General features: G+C 42.0%; 1 protein-coding gene and 2 long non-coding RNA genes across 4 annotated transcripts in view; 2 read left to right on the top strand and 1 right to left on the bottom strand.

The window, feature by feature from the left end:
- Positions 1 to 23,095, top strand: part of TSNARE1 (t-SNARE domain containing 1) — a 444,539-nt gene that overhangs the window by 288,563 nt on the left and 132,881 nt on the right. The window lies entirely within an intron of this gene.
- Positions 775 to 10,811, top strand: LOC118161697. Its single transcript, XR_004748129.1, has 3 exons — positions 775 to 803; positions 7,519 to 7,524; positions 10,555 to 10,811. It is a non-coding gene; the product is annotated as an uncharacterized LOC118161697 (long non-coding RNA).
- LOC118161699 overlaps positions 9,456 to 23,095 on the bottom strand; it is a 17,704-nt gene continuing 4,064 nt past the window's right edge. The window contains exons 2-3 of the long non-coding RNA XR_004748132.1: positions 18,683 to 18,685; positions 9,456 to 9,620 (exon numbers count right to left, since the gene is read on the bottom strand). This is a non-coding gene — a long non-coding RNA (uncharacterized LOC118161699). The remainder of the gene's footprint in view (positions 9,621 to 18,682; positions 18,686 to 23,095) is intronic.

The following is a 23,095-nucleotide window of genomic DNA, read 5'->3' as shown; positions in this document are numbered from 1 at the left end:
AGGGTAGATACTAAGAAAAAACTACCTAACGATAAGGAACATGAAATACTTTCTGGGGAGATTTTAGAGTCTCCAGCACCGGATATCTGTAACAGTATCTTGTGAAACATATTTCAGGGATGGTGTTTGCATAATTGCTTTTACTCTTGCCTGTCAGATCACACGGCAAGGTGCAACGTAAATAGGACATGTTCATATTGTATCACAAACCATCATTATCTAATCAGAAAATGTTGCAGCCATGAATCATTCTTTGATTTGTGTTCTCCTCTTCTCTTCCTCCACCTCCTCCCCTCAAAAAAAAAAAAAAAAAAAAAAAAAGTGTCTTCCTGTTAGGCACCGTCTTTAGGGACCAAAATCACTGATTTGTTTTGACAGAGGTGGTGAGACTCAGCATCTTCTGTCAACTCTGGTTAGAGAGGTGGTTGGTTACAAACAAACAGGAGTCATTAAGATTAGGGATTATGTTTTCAGTAGTGCTTTGGATGACGTTGTTGAGCCACACAGGTGAGGGGTGTGGGAGCTAGGTTGGCAAGGCACCTTCCTTGAAGAGTAATAGATAATGATGTTTGGCCAGCACATGGGTTGGAAATAAAGAGGGTTTGTAGGAAGAGGTTAAACTTATATGCTGTTCAGGTGGAAAAACATCTATACTACTCAATGAAATAAGACTGAGGGCTGTCCTGTGGCCCCACCAGCTGATTGTGTCCCCGCAGTTATATTGTCTGCCATGCCAGAAGAAGGTGACAGCATCCAAGTTGTCCATGAGGAATGGTTCTTGGCATAGGCTTCTGGAGACCTGGGTCATTCTTTGGGAGAACAGGACAAAGCTGCATCACGAAGCATGGCAAGAGAGATGCATTAAAGCATTTAATGCAGCAAATGCATTAAACTCGCTGGTTTGACCTTCCAGCTTGGCTTTGGACCCACCTCACTTGTACAGACACATCTCGAGGTCACTCTGCCCTTGGCTGACCATGGTTACTGTCATCGGACCTGCTCTGCTCATGCTCGGGTGGTGTGAGACCAAGCCCTTGTTGGTGAGGGCACTTCCCAGCTCACCTCGCTGTCACCCTCTCTTTGAAGTAGCTGCAGTGTGGTCAGCAAGGATATTTATTTTACACTTATTTTACTACTGTTGTTGCTTTTTCATAGCTGTAAAGGAGTTCTTGATTTGATATGAAAGGGTTGGGTTTTTCAGTGCTAAGAAGAGAGAATAGAAGCTGCATTGAAGAGGTGACTGAGGCACTTGTTGGACCCCTAGGCTCTGACAGAGACTAATCCCAAGTAAAACGGGGAAACAAATCTTTTTCTACCACGATCACATAGGTGATGGTCGTTAATTGCTGGAGGACAGACAGGGGGAAGACATGACATATTAACGTATCCACCTGGAAATTTATCTCAGACAGAAAAAGAATGCTGAATACAGGTACTGCTTGCATAAAGCCAAATCGTGTTGGCAGGAGGGACATTAACTTCTAAGTATTGCACATTAGGAAGGTTTAAACATAGCAGTGGACCAGCAGCATGCAATAAAGTCAGACCCAAAAGTCGAAGGATTTGGAAATGAGAGCAGCATGCCCACCACCAGGCAGCAGATTGATCTGTGCAGCGGAAAATGAGGCCACGGAGTAGCAGGAGGTGAGAAACAAAATCCAGTGGATCAGGGCCTGCATTGTTTTAATTCACATTTCTCTGTAATTACTTTCCGGCATGCAGTGGAAGAGCCTCAAAGTCAGATTCTGCTCTTGATGTCGTCGTCGTGCACTGGGAAGAGCATCATGGAATTAGGATACCAGAAGTAATCTGGTATGAGGAGAGCAGAATACATCCCACCATCTGACACTGCTACTTCCCGACCAAGTGAGGGATACTTTCTACTTTCTCAGCCCGCAAGCTGTTGCCTTTCTGAGCGGAGCTGTAGTGAAATGCCTGCGGTGTCTGCGGGCTACGGCACACCGTGTGTTGCACAGCAGCCTGCTGCATCAATAACCATTACCATATACATCCAGTGGCTACCAGGAATTAGATTACTTCTGCAGCATGTATCCCCAGTGTCCTTCAGCAGCATTGCCTTCAGCGACAGGCAGCATGGGTACTGGTTTACTGCTCTGCTGCAGCCTCCCTTGTGTTTTAGCATCCAAAGCCAATTAGGATTGAACAATAGGAAGAGGATGTTGAATGAATGTTCTCAAACAGATCATAAAATACTGGTGGACATGCTTTGTTTGCAGAGGCGGAGGAAATGTTGACCACCGTGTAGCCATCCACAGATGGTTCTTCAGTGAAAAACAAACATACACTTGCAGGGCAAACTTTACTTCATTTTTTTGTTTGTTTGTTTGTTCAATGGTTTTGTTTGTTTGCTTTTGTTTTGCTGCCTTTTTTTTTTCTTTTCTTTTTTTTTTCTGGTCAGTCTTCTAAATACAGTTCCAATTCCTAAAGAAGTCAGTAGTCTGTCCTCATAATACTTCTTTCCAGAAGGCAAAAAAGGATCATTTCAGATCTACCACTGGAAACAAAAGACAGATTCATCACCGGAAGGCAGAAGAGAAGACATAGTTTTGATTCTATGCACTGACCTTATGGCTCTTCACCTACTGTTCACATTTTGTAACCAATCTTCTATCCCTTTGGGTTGCTTATCTCCAAATAACAGAGAGAGGGATTTTCAAACATACGCCACGGTCATTTCACTTCCTTGCCTATGGCTACGTAGAAGAAGAGGAGGAGCAACAAAACACCGGAATCACCACTTCTGTCTGAGCCTGGATCATCCCACCGAGATAGCCAACAGACTCCTTGTCATTCACCAGCCTGTTATGTGACTGAACCCACCGGGAGCAAGATGAAAGATGGGGAGGGATATACTAGGGGCAGAGCTGCACATGGAAAGGATCAAAGCATCTGTGAAGCCTGCAAAGTCTGGTTAACTTTGGAACTATTTAACAGACAACATCATGATGTAGAAGTGCTTCAGTAGTTGACAAGAGTACCGAAAACATGCTTAACCTCTGTCGCACGGTGCCACTGCAGGTTCCCTAAGGGTCCCAAGAAAATGAGTAAATTTGCTTGCACCCTGCCATGGCTGAGCTGGTTCCAGCTTATCACCTTGCTAACAAGATGTACTGATGTACTGGTACTTGAAAGCACTATCGCATATCAACCTGGTAAAAGATTCTGATTGATTAAGCTCTGTTGAATTTTGCTGTGACAACAAAGGACATTACTGTCCCCAGAGCTGATGTCCCCATGGGCAGAGACTTGGTAGAATGGAGGCTGCAGGAGGAAATGGATAAATGGATGCCTATGCCCCAAGGAGCATTGGTGGTGGGATGTTTGTAGCACTTCTCTGTTGGTACGGATTGTCCATGCTGGACAGGACTGGCAGGTGAGACACAGAGTTTTCAACCAAAATAAAAGATTTCTTCAGTTGCATTTTTTTCAGTATCCTTTTAATAATTGATTTCATCATTGAAGATACCTAATTTCAATCCCGAGAGAGGGAAAAAAAAAAAAAAAAAAAAAAAAAGCCTTAACCAGCCCTTTGATCTGATCTTTGATTTGTTGTACAGACGTGTTCACAAGGCATCCAGAAAATATATAGTTTTCTTAAGACATCCCAGTTACTTAAGACTAAACCACAGAAATGGTATTGGGCCGCCTTACGCCCAAGAGATCTGAAAAAGGCAAAGGTGTTACTCACGTCCTATATACTCACGTCTATTCATATAGAATTATTTATTTATTTATTTATTTCTGCTTTCAGTAGTGGAGGACTGTGTTGCAAATCCCATCACCCGTCTCATCACCCATCCCATCAACATCTCGGAGGGCCCTAAGTCACCCCTAGCAGGGAAAGGTTCAGCAAGGTCCAAATGTAATAGCTGGTATCATCCCCCCATTTTTGCTAGTTTGATTTGATTCTCTCTGTTTCAGAGAAAAAGATGAGAATTTTATATACGCCCTGTGAAAATTATTCTTTATTTCTCTCTAGCAGCCCTGTCAGTTGCTTGACAGGCTTACTGAAAGTGGTGGTTTTTTGTGAAGTATTAAGTATTCCCTACCATGAAATTAGTCCATTACTACTTGGTTTGTCTTCACTAGATATTAAAACAAATAAAACAAATGTCTCTTTTTTTTACAGACTTTATTTATTTATTTATTTATTTATTTATTTGTATTTACAGGCAATTAACCTGTCTCCCATGGCCCTATTTTCTCCCATTTTTTCCAAAGCTTTTCATCTGCTGGTAGATCTTATTTACCAAACTTTCCTATAACTGTGGGTGCTCTCCTCCAAACTCACTTATTTACATACAAAGCAAGTCAACTTGTCCCCCTTTGATGATCAAGAAGAAGACAGAAGGAAGAAATGAGTCCCTCAAAATAGTTTTATATATCACTACTCCACATACTGAATCCGTAATTCAACATATGGAATTATGTTGTATTCCTTACCCTTGCTTCTGTAAATCAAAAGCTGTTTCCTAAAAGGTTTAGCCATCCCTGCCATTTCCAGGAGAGGGGAGGAGGGGACAAATGGCATTAGTGGCTCTTCATCTATTTGAGCAGACTCTTCCTCTGCTTAGCTGTCAGCACTTCCAGGTTGCCTAAAATGAGCAAAAATATTCAATTCTTTTATGTAATGCTCTTTTCTGGACAAATGCATGAAAATCAAGTGAGGTTCGTATGTATACATCCTTGAGTAGAGCTTGCCCTGTGGGGAAGATGTCTTTGTGACCTCAGCTGGTGAGCATCCGGTACCCAGAAGCACTGAGTATGTGGTAACCCTTGTAATTCATGTCCTGTGTGCACAGCAGCAGATGCTGCTCTTGACATAAAGCTAACCTTCCATTAAATCTCACTCTTTTTTGTTTGTTTTATTATTTCTCCTTCACGGCATTCGCCATCAGAGCGCATCAATGGTTCATTTAAAATTTTTTATTCCCAGGTCTGCAAGGTCTCTTGGGCCAAACTTATACATGGTTTTATTTCTCACTCTTTCCTTTTTTTTTTTTTTTTTTTTTTTTCCTGCAACCAAACAGAAAATTGCTTTTCAGGGTGAAAAGCTGCCTTCCCCTTGCGCTTTTACACTCAAATCTGCCTTAAACTGAGGAATGAGCATGATGAATCACTGGCAAAATTGTGACTCCTTGAAGCACTTAGGAAGAAGGAAGTTCCTTGATATTTCATCGCTTAAGCATTTTTCTCACATTCACAATCAACAAGATTTCCTGTTTTTCACTCAGTGAAGTTCTTCAGTTGTTTACCCCTTATTCAGGTAGAGTTCAGAGGTGGTACTGTGAAAGGCACTGTTTCGCCTTTAAAATCCCATTTAAATTTGACAGAATGATGCAACTGAGGAGCTTCCAGGCCTTCCAACAGTCATGAAAAATGTATGCCATCCTTTACCAAACAATATTCAGAGTGCCAATTGGAATTACGAATGAAAGAGGTGTTTACTGTGCAGGTGGGGTGTTTTCTAGGTCTTAGTGAACAAAGGATTAAACCAGGGTGAGTTATTTCCTCTCCTTGTACAGTTGCCCAAGATGAATCAGCTCCTGGGGTGCAGTGAATATGGAGAAGGAAAACTGGAGTCTACATCCAAGATTACAGGGCTGGCCTGAGTACAGGATGTAGAAAGTTTTCAGGGGAGAGCCTCCATTTTCCATTACTTTTCTTCTGCTTATTTGGCCTTTAGTGTCTGTTGGTGTGAGACCCCCTCTACATTCTATCCTTCTACCCCATTTCTTCATAGTCAAAAATTTGGCAGTGAATTTTGCAAATAATGCTGCAAAATAATCTATGTTTTTTTTCAACCCTGACACCTTCCTGAGTGTTTCACTGAGCAAAACAGGCAGCTGCCTCCTCTTCTTCAAGCCAGAAACCCACTGCCCATACTGCCCACCACCAACAAGCCTTGTCACAGCCACGATTCATACGCTGTCTCAAGGCTGGTTTTTGAGCCTCAGCAAATCCTCCTTCATTTTTTCTGGAGAGGGGGAGACGCAGCCCTTCTCTTCACAAACAGGAAAAAATACACAAAATCCACGATGCTTTTTGGCTAACCAAATGCAACCTCAGTTTGTTGTTCACTGAAAATCATTCCTCTGCTTGCTTTGCGACCTTCAAATAGAAGAACACTTTTGTTTGCTGTCCCACACTATGTAAAGAAATCTGGCCTTGTGACGTATCCTACTTGTATCCTTGTTTGGCATTTCTAAATCCTTTAGGCCCAAATTATGGAAGTTATTAAAGAACCTAATTCCTGCTAGATTAAGTGTGACAGAAGGATTGTACTACCAGTGCAAACTGTGTGTCATATCTAGTATGCTAAAGGGTGGTACTGGGGGGAGAAGTGCCTTTGAGTAAAGCAGCTTGAAACAGAGCCTAATTGAAATATAAGGTTCTTTAATTGCATTAATGAAGCTCATAATAGGATTAAAACAATTGTTCCTTTCTCTTTTATCTTGAAGCTTCTTCTTTTTTTTTTTTTTTTTCCACATAAATTCCGTAATTACATCTGCTTGTGCTTATTTCCAATTTTCAGTCATAACTAAAAAACAAGGGGTAGCTATTTTCATCTGAGCCCACCTCCCAAGGAAGAATGGTCCAGAAAAGGCAAACGTCAAAGTATTTCCTTGTCTTTATTAGAAGAGGTGTCTGGTGTTGTGTATCCAAAAAGAAGGATCAAATGGCCAAAACGAAGGAGCAAAACACAGCAGATAAGCAAAGTATCCTTGTTATCTGTACTAGTTACCAAGCAAAACTGTGGTTTAAGTAGTTGGATTTACAGCTAAATAATGCTAAATTTTGGTCTCTGTTTACCCTTCCCTTCCCTTCCCTTGCCTTCCCTTCCCTTCCCTTCCCTAGTAAATTTTTGGAAAGGAAGAAGACTGAAGAAAGAAAATAAGGTATAAGTTACTGTTTCTCTGTGACAAACGTGGCTCAAATTTCTTCTACAGTACTACTGGAGTAAATGCAGTAATCAGTACTTACTCCAGTGTACACTTGTATCTTCAAGGCACTGAAAGCAGAACTTCACCCTCTGTGACTGGCATCAGCTCCCTCCCTCCCTCCCTCCCCCAGAGTGCTTACACTTTTAATTTTCAGGCGCATCAGATTAAATTATCAGGAGCTGTATTTCATTAAATGCTACAATGGACCTTAACAACTCAGAACTCCCTTGAAGGCAGCATTCTTGCAAATGTCATTCAGCTGATCAGATTTTTATAAATTTGTACTTTGGTACATGGCATTATGTACCATCCCTGCTGTGCTTCTGAGAACTGTAAATGCAATTGGTTTTTTGTTGTTGTTGTTGTTTTTTCTTTTAAAAGGAAAGTGCTGGTTTTCTGTAAAGTCCCTTTAAATCGATGTATCTTCATCCCCTCATCTCACATACAGTAGTTTCTTTCCTGTATTTCTGTTGTATGTTAACATTAATGCAAAATAGGAAAATGACCTTGAACAAAAATTTAAACCTGTATCTTCTCACAGAACAAATGTAAGGCTGGGGTGGAAAGGGCGTTTTGAGCTATTGAAAATTGTTCAAAGGATAAAGAGATCATTGCACATAAAATGTAAATGCATCATAGGCTATTTTTCAACTTTATATCACTCCAGCCTGACAATTACACATGTAGGTATAGAAATATTTCCTTAAACACTCTTTATAAGTGCATAAATTGAAATAATCTCAAGGAACTCACAGTCTTTTTGTAAATTTTGTTTTTCATTCATTCCATACTTGCACATGGATTGCCGCTCTTTATCCAGACTGGGTGGCATTTTCTAAGGTCATGAAGACCTATAGGTGACACGTTTACTCTTTCACCTCAAGCACCGTTGTGGGCTGTGTAACAAAGTGCTGGAGCACATCATCATATTGGTGTAATTAATTAATCTGAGGATAGGAGAAGAGGATATACTATTTCTCCCACTATAGAGTTGAGAAATTGGCATGTAAATGTGGAATTCAACTAAATTTATTTTTTGTAGGGGAAGAATGGGATTAACCTGACAAAAGACAGAAATACTCAGCTAGTCTACATCTGAAATGGTTGCCTACTCTTGCTTTGTGGTCAGGGAACAGAAATAGATACTTTCACAGCACAACTTTTAGGGAATCAATGCAACGAAACATGGAAGTGATATTTATTTTAAACAAAATTTATCTCAGTGACTAGCTCTCACTCATACTCACTGTCTCATAGATTTTGCTCACACTTGAGCACCCACATGCTATAATCCATATAATCATAACAAGATCATCACTGAGGTGTGTGCGTCAAGTAGTCTGGACAGGATGACTTGTGTAGGACAGGACAATCATCACCAGCTCATATCCTCACTATGTCCTCTCTATGTTATTCTACAAAACGCTGTTCATGTAGAATCACAGAATGGTTTCGGTTGGAAGGGACCTTCAAGATCATCTAATTCCAACTCCCCTGCCGTGGGCAGGGACACATCCCACTACACCGGGTTGCTCGAAGCCCCATCCAGCCTGGCCTTGAGCACCTCCAGGGATGGGTCATCCACAGCTTCTCTGGGCAACCTGTGCCAGTGCCTCACACCCTCACAGCAAAATATTTCTTCCTAATATCTAATCTAAATTTACCCTCTTTTAGTTTAAAGCCATTTCCCCTTGTCCTGTCACAACATTCCCTGACAAAGAGTTCCTCCCCAGCTTTCCTGTAGGCCCCTTTAGGCACTGGAAGGCCACTGTAAGCTCTCCCCGGAGCCTTCTCTTCTCCAGGCTGAACAACCCCAACTCCCTCAGCCTGTCTTCATAGAAGAGGTGTTCCAGCCCCTTGATCATTTTTGTAGCCCTCCTCTGGACTTGTTTTAATACTTCCATGTCCTTTTTGTGCTGGGGGCTCAGAGCTGAATGCTGGGCTCCAGGTGGAGTCTCATGAAAGCAGAGCAGAGGGGGAAAATCCCCTCCTCAGCCTGCTGGCCACACTGCTTTTGGTACAGCCCAGGATATGCTTAGCTTTCTGGGCTGCAAGCACACATTGCCGGCTCATGTTCAGGTTTTCCTCCATAAGTACTCCCAGGTCCTTCTCCTCAGAGCTGATCTCAATTCACTCTCCACCGAGCCTGTATGTGTGCTTGGGATTGCCCCAGCCCAGCTGCAGGACCTTGCACTTGGCCTTGTTGAATCTCATGAGGTTCGCATAGGCCCACCTCTAAGGCCTGCCCAGGCCCCATTTTGACCATAGCACACAGCTTGGTGTCACTGGCAAACTTTATCACTCTGGTCACTTTTTTCGCAAGGACCTTGCGCGGATAGGCTGCAGCGAGGGCTCCTGGCAGGAAGACAAACGGAGCCAACCCCCCCAGTAACGCGGCACAGAGCCGCTTAGTCAGAGCCCACCTCCCCTTCTCTTCCCCTCCCCTCCTCTCCTCGGGGAACTCTGCCCTGTTGCACCTAGAATTCACCATGGTGGGCACCCGTCGCAGCGGCTGGTCCGAGGCAGCAACCCAAATGGAGGAGATGCTGCCTCTCTGGGCTCACGTGGGCACCCAGGAGGATCCCCTGAGGGGGGAAGTGGCAGTCCAGACAGGTGACTGCGGGGAGCTCCGGAATCTGGAGGCCCACCAGGGTCCTGAGGGAAGAGAGGGCTTTCATGGGTGCAGGCGTCCTCGAGCAGGTGGCTGGGCTGCAGCGAGAAATCGGCAGCCTGAGGGGATCCTGGGAGTCGCTGAGGGTGACAGGAGGTGTCAACCTGCCCCTGCTGATGCCGAGTAGCCTCCTCCTAAGTCCCTGCAAGGGGTAGTAGCTGACCCAGCTGATCCCATGCAGGACAGAGGGCTTGAGGGCTTTACTATTCACAAGAGAAAAGGGGCTGGACTCTTGTCTCAGCTTGAAACAGAAAGAAATCTGCCCCCAACACCCACGGTGCCACCAACCCCCACGGTGTCCCTGGGTAATAGATTAGAGGCTCTCAGGGAGGAAGAGGAAGAGGTTGAGGGTCTGGACGGTAGTTCGAAGCTGGGAAGCAACCCTGAGAAGCGTGTCAAGATTGGTGGAAGTACTGAGCATAGGGAGCGGGGCCAGACGGGGCACTGCATCACAACCAGTGCCACAAAAAAAGAGCGGAGAGTCTTAGTGATCGGAGTCTCCTTGCTGAGGGGCAATGAGGCTCCCGTTTGTTGCCCAGCTAACCTATCCAGAGAGCTGTGCTGTCTTCCTGGGGCACGTGTCAGAGACGTTAGGATGGCTCTGACACAGCTCGTTAAACTGGAGGACTACTATCCTCTTGTTGACATTCAGATTGGATCCCGGGAAGCTGCAACTAGAAAAATGAGGAATATTAAAAAGGACTTTGCATCCTTGGGGAGGTTGTTGAAGGGATCGGGGGTGCTGGTAGTGTTCTCCTCTGTCCTCCCACTGGGTGACTGAGACCCAGAAAGAAGGAGAACGGGAAAGGTGAACGACTGGCTGAGGGGATAGTGTTTGGACCAAGGATTTGGGTATTTTGATCTTTGGCATTATTTTGTGAAGCCGGGTATGTGGGCTGCTGACCGACTCCAACCCAGCAAGTGGGGCACAAGTGTGTTGGGGAGCAAGCTCTCTAGGCTGATTACCAGGGCTTTAAACTAGGTTTGACGGGGGAAAGGAGGGGAGCTAAAAGTGACAGAGGAGGGCTGGGGGAAGTTGTCACTGCTGTCACTGTTGAAGATAGTAGGGAAAAACCTCTCAGTTGGCCCATAGTATTGTCTGAGGGCTCCTCAGAGAAGGTAACAATCCTGATCCCCTGTCCGGAATCTTCTTCTTGCATCCCTCCAGGGGTAACTGCGCCTGCTGCTTCCCTAAAGTGCCTGTACACCAATGTGCGGAGCATGGGAAATAAACAGGATGAGCTCGAGCTCTGTGTTCAGACTTAGGGACGCGATCGCGTTGCGATCCCTGAGACGTGGTGGGACAGCTCGCATGACTGGAATGATGTCATGGAGGGCTATATCCTCTTAGGAAAGACAGGCTCGGGAAGAGAGGGGGTGGGGTAGCCCTTTACGTGAGGGAGCAATTAGGGTGTACGCAGCTCCACCTGGGGGAGAGTGAAGGACAAGTGGAGAGCTTGTGGGTGAGAATTAAGGGGCGGGCTGGTATGGGGGATACTGTTGTGGGGGTGTACTACAGGTCACCAGAACAGGAGTAGGAGGTTGATGAGGCCTTCTACAAGCAGCTGGTAGTAGCCTCAAGATCACGGGCGCTGGTTCTCATGGGGGACTTCAATTATCCAGACAAGAAGGAGGATCCGGGAAACTACAGGCCAGTCAGTCTCACCTCTGTCCCTAGAAAGGTGTTGGAACAGCTTGTTCTGGATGCCATCTCCAAGCAATTGGAAGAGAAGAATGTTACGAGGAGTAGTCAGCATGGATTCACCAAGGGGAAGTTGTGCTCGACCAACCTCGCTGCCTTCTGTGATGGCATCACCAGCTGGGTAGATGGGGGGAGAGCAGTAGATGTCATCTACCTTGACTTTAGCAAGGCTTTTAATACTGTCTCCCCTGACATCCTGATAGCAAAGCTGAGAAGGTGTGGGACAGAGGAGTGGACAGCGAGGTGGGTTGATAACTGGCTGACTGGCCAAGCTCAGAGGGTGGTGATCGGCAGTGCAGAGTCTGGCTGGAGACTTGTGACTAGCAGTGTTCCCCAGGGGTCAGTGCTGGGTCCGGTCTTGTTCAACATCTTCATCGACGACCTTGATGAGGGAATAGTGTCTGCCCTCAGCAAGTACACTGATGACACAAAGCTGGAAGGAGTGGCTGACACGCCAGAAGGGGACAGACAGGACAAGGGGCAGCGGCCACAAGATAGAGCACAGGAAGTTCCACACCAACATGCGAAAGAACTTCTTCACGGTGAGGGTGACGGAGCACTGGAACAGGCTGCCCAGGGAGGTTGTGGAGTCTCCTTCTCTGGAGATATTCAAGGCCCGTCTGGATGCCTACCTGGGCAGCCTGCTCTGAGGAACCTGCTTTGGCAGGTGTGTTGGACCTGATGATCTTTCAAGGTCCCTTCCAACCCCTTCAATTCTGTGATTTTCCATGGTGACCTGTAATTTCTATAATCCTTTCTCTAATGTTTCTTCTTTCTCACAGAGAAATACCAATCTTAGTATTACAAAGCTCCAGAAGTTCATCTCAATCCCACAGGAGACATCTAAAATTTATCAGGCGAATGGCTGTCTTTGAAAACCTATTTCCTCTTCTTGACTGTAAAGAGGAATGAGAATGTCTAGGTTGGCCAGATTTATCTCCCTCTGAACCAGTGCTCACCTGATTGTCAAGGTTTGCTTCATCATCACTTGAGAAAAATTAGTGCCTTAGCAGTTGAGTCATCCTCCCCATTTTTAAGATCAACTTCAGGGTGCAATGACTTACATTCTTGAGGACAATTAATTTGATTAATCACCTGTCTTTTAGATTTCTAAGATCTAGTGAGTCCACTTCACACTATGTACCTTCATACCCTCCATAACCCTAGTTGCACTCAGTAACAGAAGTAAATATGCTCACGCTCATACAGAAGACAGGATGGCAAGATCAGTGGAATCCATTGTGCTGATGCTACTAGACTTTGCTGAAGTGTCTGACTTCCTACATTGTTAGGTGTCTGATGCAGCTGTTCTGCCTCCAGAATCTGTGGTATCTCTGTCTAGTGCTGATCTGTCAGGATATTCTAGCTCTCATAACCACTATGTTGGATTTCCCAAGATGGCTTTCAGAAGATACCACAAGAGACATGCAAGCTGGCATTAAATCTTGCTCTTCCATGTAAACATCTTAGTAACGAGAATTTTTCTTCTCCCCTCAATAGAGAGTCTATGCTATGACTGTACAGATCAGATTTAATCTTGGAGATTCTTGTCCTAAAGGTCTAAACTAGCAGTTGGAGGGAAGTGGAAGAGTGTGTAAACATTCACCTTTCCCCATGGCCAAGTTTGCAGAAGTTTTTAAAATTTTCCTCTTTCAGTACAGAGTCATGATTATGGTCAAGACTGAGAATTATTGAATTTATTTTTCGTGGCTTTGTTGGTAAAATGGATGACAATTTTCAGGAAAATGTAGATTTTCCTAGTGACTACCAGAGTACCTTTGGGGTTCAGTCTTTCATGGGTCTTACATCAACTGATTTCTGTCCTAAGATTTCCATAGAAAGTTATTTAACCTTAAATTGCTGGAGCATTGAGCTGATAAATATTGAGTTTTGCTGATAGCTATTGAGTTTTTCTAATTAGCAGGCTTTGTTGCCAAAACTGACAAAAGACCGTGTTCGCTGACCACTTAAGGCTCTTCCCACATGAACTATGACCTTAAACACTGGTACTACGATGACCTTTTTTATTTTTATTTTTAATTTTTTTACTAAGTTCTGAGTTAAAACAACAACAAAAAAAGTTTTTACATACTGTCCCTTACAACAGTCACCATTAGTTTATTTCCACTATTTGCTTTGCAGAAAGAAAAAAAAATATATCTATGGGACAGGCAAACAAGGGAAAGCAGATAAATAACTCCATGGTAAATTTGGAGGATTTCATTCAAATAATTGCTGTGCTGCAGACTCTTTGACCTCAGTGACATGAGGCAGACCTTCTGTGGGAAAGATGTGTCAATAAAGCTGTAGGTGTATTTTTATTATTTTTATACTTGTTTAAATATAGGTAAATGAATGTATGGAGGAATGCATGGTTCTCCTTGATGAAATGTAACTGATAGGAAAATAACATGTACAGTGGGTACCTCGTGGTTTCCCAAGTGAATTAATTAGTGCTATGATTTGTTTTGTTTGTTTGTTTTTAAAACAGTTGTGCCTGCAGCAAGGCATTCACCAGTATCTAAATAGCCCCCAAAATAATGACCCTAAGTAGCATTATTTAACTAAAAAAAAAAATGTTTCAACGCAGATCAGATCAGATCTACTGTCCTAATGACAAGCACACTCTATGATCTCAAAAAAAAAAAAAAAAATAGTTGTGAGGAGAATTACATTGAGAAAAATAGCAAGTTTGTGAGCAGTTCAGCCGTTACCGGAGCCGGAGCCATATGAGTGTGTGAGATAGACTGCCATGTTCTTCTCCTCTTGGGATCCATTTGTGCATCACCTTTAGAAAATATACGGCATGCTGCATAGATGTTCTGCAGCAAAACCTGTGTCCTTTTGATGTATGTGAAATCATAATGTCACAGGGTTTTTTTCTGCCAAACCGAAACTATTCAGCTGCTCCCTGCGAAGTTTAGTTCTTTTTATGTAACTGGCTTGTGGAAGGAAATGTATGTATCTATTCCACCGCGAATGGACATTTCAGCAGGTGTCAGGTTATAAAATCACTTTACACCACTTCTTCGAGTCAGTTTATGATGACTGGATATTGTGCCTTTGGTCCATGATATGGGGCATTGCCATATTGATTAAATGCCTTAGGCTGTTACAGGGGAAAAAATAAGGATATTTAATCAATAGACCTGCACTTTAGTTACTGTTCCTGTCAGGCTGGAACAGAAATAGCTCAGGGAAGGGGCAGCCTCTCATACAGTGTGAGGGAGTTAAAGTTTGAAGAAAACTAAATAATGCCTTTCCAGCCCTGTGAGTGAAGATAATCAATTTAGCAATCACTGGTGCCAAGACTGAGAGCCAGGATCAGCATGGCTTAGGGGTTCAGAAGGGAGTACCCAGGAAGTCGTGGCTAAAACACCAGTGAAATGAATGCTGTTCATTGCCTCTGGTCTGTCCAGATTCTGAAATTACATTTATGAGGATTAATTACCTCTCAAGATAAAACATCTTTTTTTAGTGAGCTAGTTCAGGGGACAAGTCTCTCCACTTATGCACTAGAGTAAAAATGAAGAAGAAATTTTCCCTCGAGTGCCTGAGTTTGTTATTGAGCCTCATGACTGTGGTATTTTCTTGCCATTGTTTCGCTGTTATTGTGTTGCTGTAACACAAGGCCTATATCTTTGCATATAGGATATATTTGGATATATTCCCTGAAGAGCAGTCAAGCAGATGTGATTTATCTCACTTAATTTAAGATGCCTTCAGTGTAAAAGCCTGCATTCACATGTACAGTCAATGCTTTCATTACAATCAGTGCACAGAAACAGGCACATTTAGAGCACAGTTTGTCCCATCTATTTTCAACATTTATCCCTGGCTGAGATGGTCCACAACGATCTTGTCCTTGCCTGTCTCTCCCCACTGAAAAAAAAAAAAAAAAAAAGGGAGCCTAGGGTAACTAGTTCTGAAGTTCTTCCACCCAGTAGACATCTAGGACAAGTGAATCTTGTCTCATAGGATGTGAGAGGAGGTTTTAATTCTGCATTATAATAGTCAAGAATAGACATCTCCTCTGTTACATTTTAAAAAATCCAGATTGGAAACAATACAACATCTGAAGGAACTAGAAGTGTGCATAGATTATAAGAATGAAGACTGAGAGGAAACGTTATTACACTGTACTTGTACGGTCCTTGTAAAAAAAAAATAAAAATACTGAGCATTCAGGGTTCTCAGAGAGGAAAACATAGCAAGAATCAGTTTCTAGAAGCTGGAGCCAGACACTTTCCAGGTGGAGGCAAGACGCATACTTCATTATTTCTAACAGTAAGTGTAATGAACAGCTGGTGGATGTTACCAAAGGAACAGTGTTTTTTCATCAGTGTTCTTCTGATGTATTCCAGTCCTCGGTAGATGCCTTACTCAACGATTTCTCTAAGGAAGTGATTTATACCTGATGCAGAGGAAATGTGTGAAGCAAAGGCAGACAGGCTAGATTAATTAAGATTACTTAATTGTCCCTTCACATACCTAAGCTGTAGGGATTCACAACAAAACTTTTTTTTTCTTTTTTCTTTTTTTTTCAGAAAAGTAACACAAAATAGCATGTGTAATTCTCTTTGTGCCAACACAGTGGCAGCTGAGGTGTATTTGGTATTTGCTGCCAGCATTTATTTATCTATTTTACGAGAACATAAAAAGGAATCAGCTATTAAGTAAGGTTCTTGGAGCTTGATACACTTCAGTCATTACTTCTTGGGGTGGAAAGGACTGATGCATGTATTCAAGAACAAATACAGCTTGACAGTGTACAAGCTGTTAAGACAACTTGACCTTTGTGTGTCTGCTCTATGAACAGTAAGCTCAATTAGCTGTAATGCTTCCAGGTCCTGTAACACCATTAGGAAAAGCCTTATTCAGCTAAATCTGCATTTTTCTCTCTCACCCTCTCTCTCTCTCTCTCTCTCTCTTTCTTTTTCTTTTTCTTTTTTTCTTTTTTTTTTCTTTTTTTTTTTTTTCTTTTTTTTCTTTTTTTTTCTTTTTTTTTTTTTTTTTCCAATCTGGGAAATTGTTCATTTGCCCGATCCAAAACTGCTCAGGTTATTCTAACAATTTAATTCTCTGAACGGTTGCAGTGTAGTGCTGGGGTACTGTGTAGTTTACTGGTACTGATGTGGCAATTGGATCCTTGTCCTGGGCTTCCACTAGATTATCAGCCTTTGTATTTCTTTCCTGTATTTCTTTTATTTTCTTGTTTACTTGGAAAACTGGGGATTTCAAGAGACATAGTGGCATCTAATGCTAACCAATATGTCTCATCACTATTAGAGCAGTCCAGGACGCATTGCTGAAGAACAATTCAGTTTCTAACCAAAAGTTTTAGCACTGCTTGAGCCATTTCAGTCGTTCCAAGATATCCCGAGAGTGTGTCAGATGAGATAAAGAGCCTAGGGAAGACTTGCACACTTCTGGATTAGCAGCTGGAGGCCAGGTGGAATGCCCTAGAGACTTTCAAATGGACTAGACTCCCAAGCACCTGAATTCAGCCCAAAATTCAAACCTAGTTCCTTTTTCTATCCCCCTTGCCTGAGGGGCTAACTACCCAGATATATGCTGTTCCCCACCCCTTCTCATACAATACCTGGTTAAGAAAACCATGGATGTTTTGTCCTGAAGCTCTGGTGTCACTGTTCTCAAAAAGCTTTACATTTTCATGTACTCTGTATCTGGGACTTGGGGTTATGTTCCCTCTACCCATCATACATTTCTCAATGCTTAATTTTTTTCACTTAGCTCCCAAATACCTTTTGAAATCTTGGCTTTCCCTGGTATCGTAGCTTCTCAATAGGACAAAAAGAAGATGGGTTAATGTGGTTTTAAGAGCTGTTCCGAGTCGCTCTGCATTGATTTTGTGGAACTGTCCTTTTAATTGTGTTTTCTGTCTGACTTCTCATAACCTTCTGTTGAAAACCAGTCTTCAAGTGCAGGCTTGATTTTACATTGATTATTGTCTTTGTTGTCTCTCTGTGACCCTTTTTGAACTGTGAACTCAGAGCTGTGACTTGGTTGTGAAGTGTTTTTTTGTGTTTATTTTCCTATCACGCTGACTATAACTGGATTAAACAACTGAACGCAACAGGCATCTGATCTTTCTCCTGTGCAAACAAAGAATGTTACTTCCTACCCTATATTAAACTGTCACTTGTTTCTAAACAGGGAACATATTAACTGACAACAAACTGCTTGCATTTACATGCTATGAGATGGGAGAGACAAGCAAAAAATCTATGCTCCTTATTCAGCATAGTATGGGCAGAGGCAAAGATCTGCATTTCTTATATTCCGGTATATATTAGTGCTGCCATAAAGAATCATTTGCTGCTGTATGCCTTGTAAAGCTGTCTTGTTTCATTTCAAGGGGAGAAGGGCTGGTAAACACTTCTATTCCACTTCAGCGCTGGGCACTTTGCACATGGACTGGGAACAATTAGCATGGATTCACCAAGGGTAAATCATGCCTGACCAACCTGATTGCTTGCTACGATAAAATAACTTGATACAGGGGTGAAGGGAGAGGAAATGTAATTTTCCTCAATGGTAGCAAAGCTTTAAATATTGTACCCACAATATTTTTGTGTCCAAGTTAGGACATTGCAGTCTGGGTAGGTGGACAACTTGTATGCAAGAACTGGATGCTTGGACTCAGAAGATAGTGGTCAGTGGGTCACACTACCTGGAGACCTGTAGTAAGCAGAGTGCTGCAGTGATATTTGGAGACTTGTCTTGCTTAACATCTTTGTCAGTGATGCTAAAGAAGTGACAGATTGCACTCGCAATGACTCCTCATTGGAGGAGGATCAGTTGATATGCTTGAGGACACGGCTGCCATCCAGAAGGACCTGGACAGGCTGAAGGAATGTGCTGGCCAGAATCTGCCAAAATTCAACAAGGACAAATGCAAAGCCCTGCACCATGGGGTTTATTCCACCTGGACAAGGTGGCAGACCTTACTTTCAGGAGGAGATTGGAGAGGAAATCTCCTGAGATCTCTTCCAGCCTGAATTATCCTGTGATCCTATGTATGGCTCCTGCACAAGTGAAGCTTTGCAGGGTTCTCTGCTGTGCTACAAGTCTGAAGCACCATGAAGAAGAAAAACAATGCCATTTGGCTTGTTAAAGATAATCTGGAGAACAGTTTTGATTAGCTTTTTTGCCTCAGCAAGTACCTTGCTCATCCGTTGGATACATTTTTGGAGGATACACAAAGTGTTAATTTATCTAGATTAGTGTTTTCTTTGCAACACAAACAATAAGTACTAATAATATGTCTAAATGCAATTATAGCTAATAAAACACAGACTAGTTTTCTCAGGTTTAAAATACATGCTGTTTTCTCCTTCTTTTTCTTTTTCTTTTTCTTTTTCTTTTTCTTTTTCTTTTTCTTTTTCTTCTTCTTTTTTCTTTTTCTTTTTCTTTTTCTTTTTCTTTTTCTTTTTCTTTTTCTTTTTCTTTTTCTTTTTCTTTTTCTTTTTCTTTTTCTTTTTCTTTTTCTTTTTCTTTTTCTTTCCTCTTCACACATATATTCTTTTTGGCTACCCCAGAAAAATTGGGAAATTATTTTCTCTTTTATTAAAATGCGTCTTTCCTATACAAGCAAGGAATCCAGATACAGCACCCAATTTTCATCAGGAGCAAGAGCACGTTATCAGGTTATAAAAAAACAATTCTTATCTACTTAGCAGTGGAATAATTCATATATGTCATTTACTGAATCTTCAGAAGACCAGCAGGACACAGCCAGAACTGTATCAGATGACCTTCATCAGTAAAGAAAAAGGAAATTTCTTTGGTATTAACTATTTCTGAACCCAGACTCTGCATTTGTACTGTCATGACAGCATCTAAATGGTGGATACTATAGGTATTTCCATAACAAGGTTACATTTATGCTATTTTTTTTTAGGGAAAATGGAGATAAGTTTTCTTTTGTGGTCTAATTGAGTACCCAATCCAGCTCTTAGTGCCTCTGAGCTTTACAATGGTATTTGTGCACACAAGGGTCCGAGCCAGGGTCATGGGTCCATGGAACTATTACACTTTGGGGAGCTCTCAATCTGAGAGAGTACCCTATTCTGTAATGCACCAGTCATATTCTTGAGTCAAACTCAGTCAGGCTCCAGAAAAAAATGAAAAATAAATTCAGGTATAAACATAGCGGATTGAAAACAACTCTGCTGTATATCATTACTATCTTTTGCATCATGTGAAATGTATAACCCTATCAGCTGGTCCATCTGCACATAACCACAGGCTGTATAATGGGGTATGCCAAGAAAATCCCAGTCATTTCCACCAACTCCTCTTCATTTGGACTGCGCTGCTGTGAAAATGATTTTGCATGGCCATCAGAAGGGCTGTTGGACTGGTGCCACGTTATCCAGCTTGCGCTTGCTGGTGAGGACAGACTGCGGAGCTGTGGCATGGTTGTTGCAGCTGCTGGAGCTCCTTCCTGCTGAAAACGCTGCCTGCCCCACACATCCATCCCCATGGCAAGTGCCTTTGCCTGCCTTGTCCTCTGGATTGCATAATAGCAAAATAAGAGGGAGAACCTAAGACCTGTAAGGTATCAGAGCAGTCAAGGTTGTGAATACTGGGTGCACACGGTGGGTTTGAAAAGTAATGATGCTACATAATGAACCTATACAGATAGCTTTCTGAAAGACATGCAGGTCAACAAGGGTTAGTGCTGTTTTCCAGCAGTCTTATGTCTCCTGATATTATTGAAGATCAAAGGGGATCTTTTATTTCACTTAGAAAGTTGTTGTTTTTTTATTATTATTATTTTATTTATTTCTTCTTGATCTTGTCATCCTCTCCTCCTTGCTACTGCTGGTCACCTGGGCCGTTTTTGAAACCTGAAGCTCCAGCAGTTGCACCACAGATACTGCAAAGCTGAGGATCCACAGATGGATAAAGCTGTGAACAGGATGTAGAAATGACTTCAGCAATCCCTTCTGGTCCGCGCTGAGAGAAGTGAAAATTTAAATACACTATAATTAGTTTATGTACAGTATATAATATAGGCGTATAAAATGCCCACTTGTATTTTGATCAGTTGATAACAGTTGTGCCTTAAAAATATATAAGTAACATATGGTGATTACGGCAAAGTTGTTTAATGAAGCTTTAATTGAAGTGAGTTGCTGTACTGTGAGGAGAAAGGCTAACAAGCAAGATCAAATGAGCAGGAACAGAAACCAGTGTTCCTGGAGCTGAGGTCTGTATTTTATTAGCAAAGCTATAGGCACTGGCACTGTTTTGAAAGAGAGTTTTAGTTTTCAAAGAAAAGTAAGTCTGAGGTTTTCAGCTTTTCAAGTAGATTTAAGCAAATGAAGAAGCATGTCAGGTTTGACATCCTCACCGCTGTCCCTTCAGACTTAATGAAGTGTCACTAGACACTGTAGCTTCCTCCCCGCGGACTAGGTGCTCAGCTGCCAAAACTGGCAGAGGCCAAAAAACTGGCAGCTGCCAAAACTGGCAGAGGCTCAGCCTATGGCACTACATCAACGTTCACCACTTGGTGGTCTCGTCCTTTGAGATGTTGACTCAGATTGATTTCACTGAAATGCATTAGGTTAGTTCATTCCTTTTTTTTTTTTCCTCACTCCTTTTGACTCAGCAGGCTATTGGAGCTATGCTACAATACAGTGGATGTTACAGTATTCTGCCTAGTGCATCAACAACAGCACTGTCATTTAGCTTTTTTTTTTTTTTTTTTTTAATATATAATAATCTTCGTGGCTGATGAAGATATGAGGAGAAAGGATCTTGTTAGCATTTGATCTTGTTAATCAAATCTCTGATGATGTTAATAATGCTGGCTTAAAAAAAAAAAATCACAGTGATAAAATTTAGCTTAGATGAATGTGGAAAGTAAAACAATTCATGGTCACTTTTCTGATTGCAACAGCAATTAAAGAGAGACAGAGACAGAGAGATTGAATCTCTGAAAGGAGCTTGCTGCACAAGAAATCAGTCAGAGCCACATATGCTCTGCAATGCCTTCCCAGACACCCTGAACAAGGACTGGAATCCATCAGGTACCAAATAATTTGACATGACCACAGTTCAGTCTGTGTAACAGAAACAAATAAGTCATCCATTTGAGCATTTCCATTCCAGAGGAGGGAAAAGAGAACAATTGTCACACTTTTTGTCTCAGTCTAAAAAAAAATACTGTATAAAAGAACCCTCTATTTTAACATGAAGTTAATTCTCAGATAGACCCAGGACTACAGAATATTAACCTCAGGCTGACGAATAAAAGAACAAATCTGCAAAGATAACATTGTTCACTCACATATCTGATGTTAGCAGGTGATGGGAAAAGCAAGGTTTTACAAAAAATAACAATAATAATAATTTATGGGACAGTACAGGCAAGATGTTATATTTGTTTAACAGTTTTTCATGTTGTCCTAAGCTAATTCTCTAAGGAACATGGGCAACGTAACATCCTCAAGGAGATAAAAGAAAGTTCAGCCTTTCGTGATTTCCCTGAGAAATCTGAGAAGTTTTCTTGTTTTCCACTGAATATGAAATTAATCTCCCTCCAGAGAAGCCATTGGAGAGAGATCCTTTAATCCCCATGGGTGAGGCAGAGATTCAGGTGGGTGAGGACGGATAGAAAGACCGTTCTTCCATTACCTTTTCCGGGCAGTTTGCCTTTTGGACTTAAATTTTTAAAAGTCAGGGGGGATATTTTTTTTTTTTAATTTTTAATTTTATACCTCCCTTGTGTTCTTTTTCACCTTGTCCTCGTGTGTGTTGCCTGTATGCCCATGCCATTTGTGGGTCTACCCGTCTGTGTGTCTTGCCTGCCCTGTGTAACTTTACAACCGTTTGGCTGATGTCTGTATAAACTGCCAAAATGGAAAATCTTCATTTTTACAAAGTTTTGCAAAAAACTGTACCCAGGTAGAGGGGAAATACTATTAACACCTCCACCAAGGGAATAGCTACAGGATGAATTCATCCTGTTAGATGTGAAATAACCCACACAACAGAAGGCTTGCAAAAACTAGCTTTGATAGCGCTGGTGCTGTCTGAGTTACTGAATTTTACAGTAAGCTTTGAAATGAGCCACCATTAATGCAACAGAGACCGTGAAACAAATGGACCCACGATGCACACCTGATTCTGTAGTAGATGTGTAGTGGCCGTGGTGCTGAGATAAAAGCCAGAGAGACTTTGTAGTGAAGATCGTGTCGTTTATGAGGCTGACCGTATATTTGAAGAACAAAAACAACAAACAGAGACTCTTTCAGGATCACAAACCCGTGGAGTGGCCAGGAGGAAGGGCTTATGTGCCTGAAAGCTTTCTGCTTCTTTCCCTCAGCTATTTCCATCACTCTAATAAAAGATATGTGCTCTCCTCACAGCGTGTGGTGACTGACATCATACTGATCTAAATTAGGAAATTAGGAGAAAGCTCCTATAAAGTGAAGAAACAGTGTCCAGATAGGGGAAAAATAATATATATATATAGTTATTTCAGTATTGACATGAAAATCTTTTACTTCCTTTTTTCTTTATTTTTTTTTTTTTTAAATATATATTTAAAACTCTGATGATGATGTTAGGATCATAGGATGAGGAGGCTGCACTGACAGAGAGACAGATAGCTTTTGGCTACAAGAATACCTAGCTTTATGGCACTAATTTAGGATAGGATAGATAGGAAAAAGAGTAGAATAGAATAGAATAGAATAGAATAGAATAGAATAGAATAGAATA

Source organism: Oxyura jamaicensis, chromosome 2 (assembly GCF_011077185.1).
Source record: "Oxyura jamaicensis isolate SHBP4307 breed ruddy duck chromosome 2, BPBGC_Ojam_1.0, whole genome shotgun sequence".
In the NCBI taxonomy this organism is placed as follows: Eukaryota; Metazoa; Chordata; class Aves; order Anseriformes; family Anatidae; genus Oxyura; species Oxyura jamaicensis.
The sequence above is the reverse complement of the archived record's forward strand: the minus strand, read 5'-3'. Positions and strand labels throughout refer to the sequence as shown.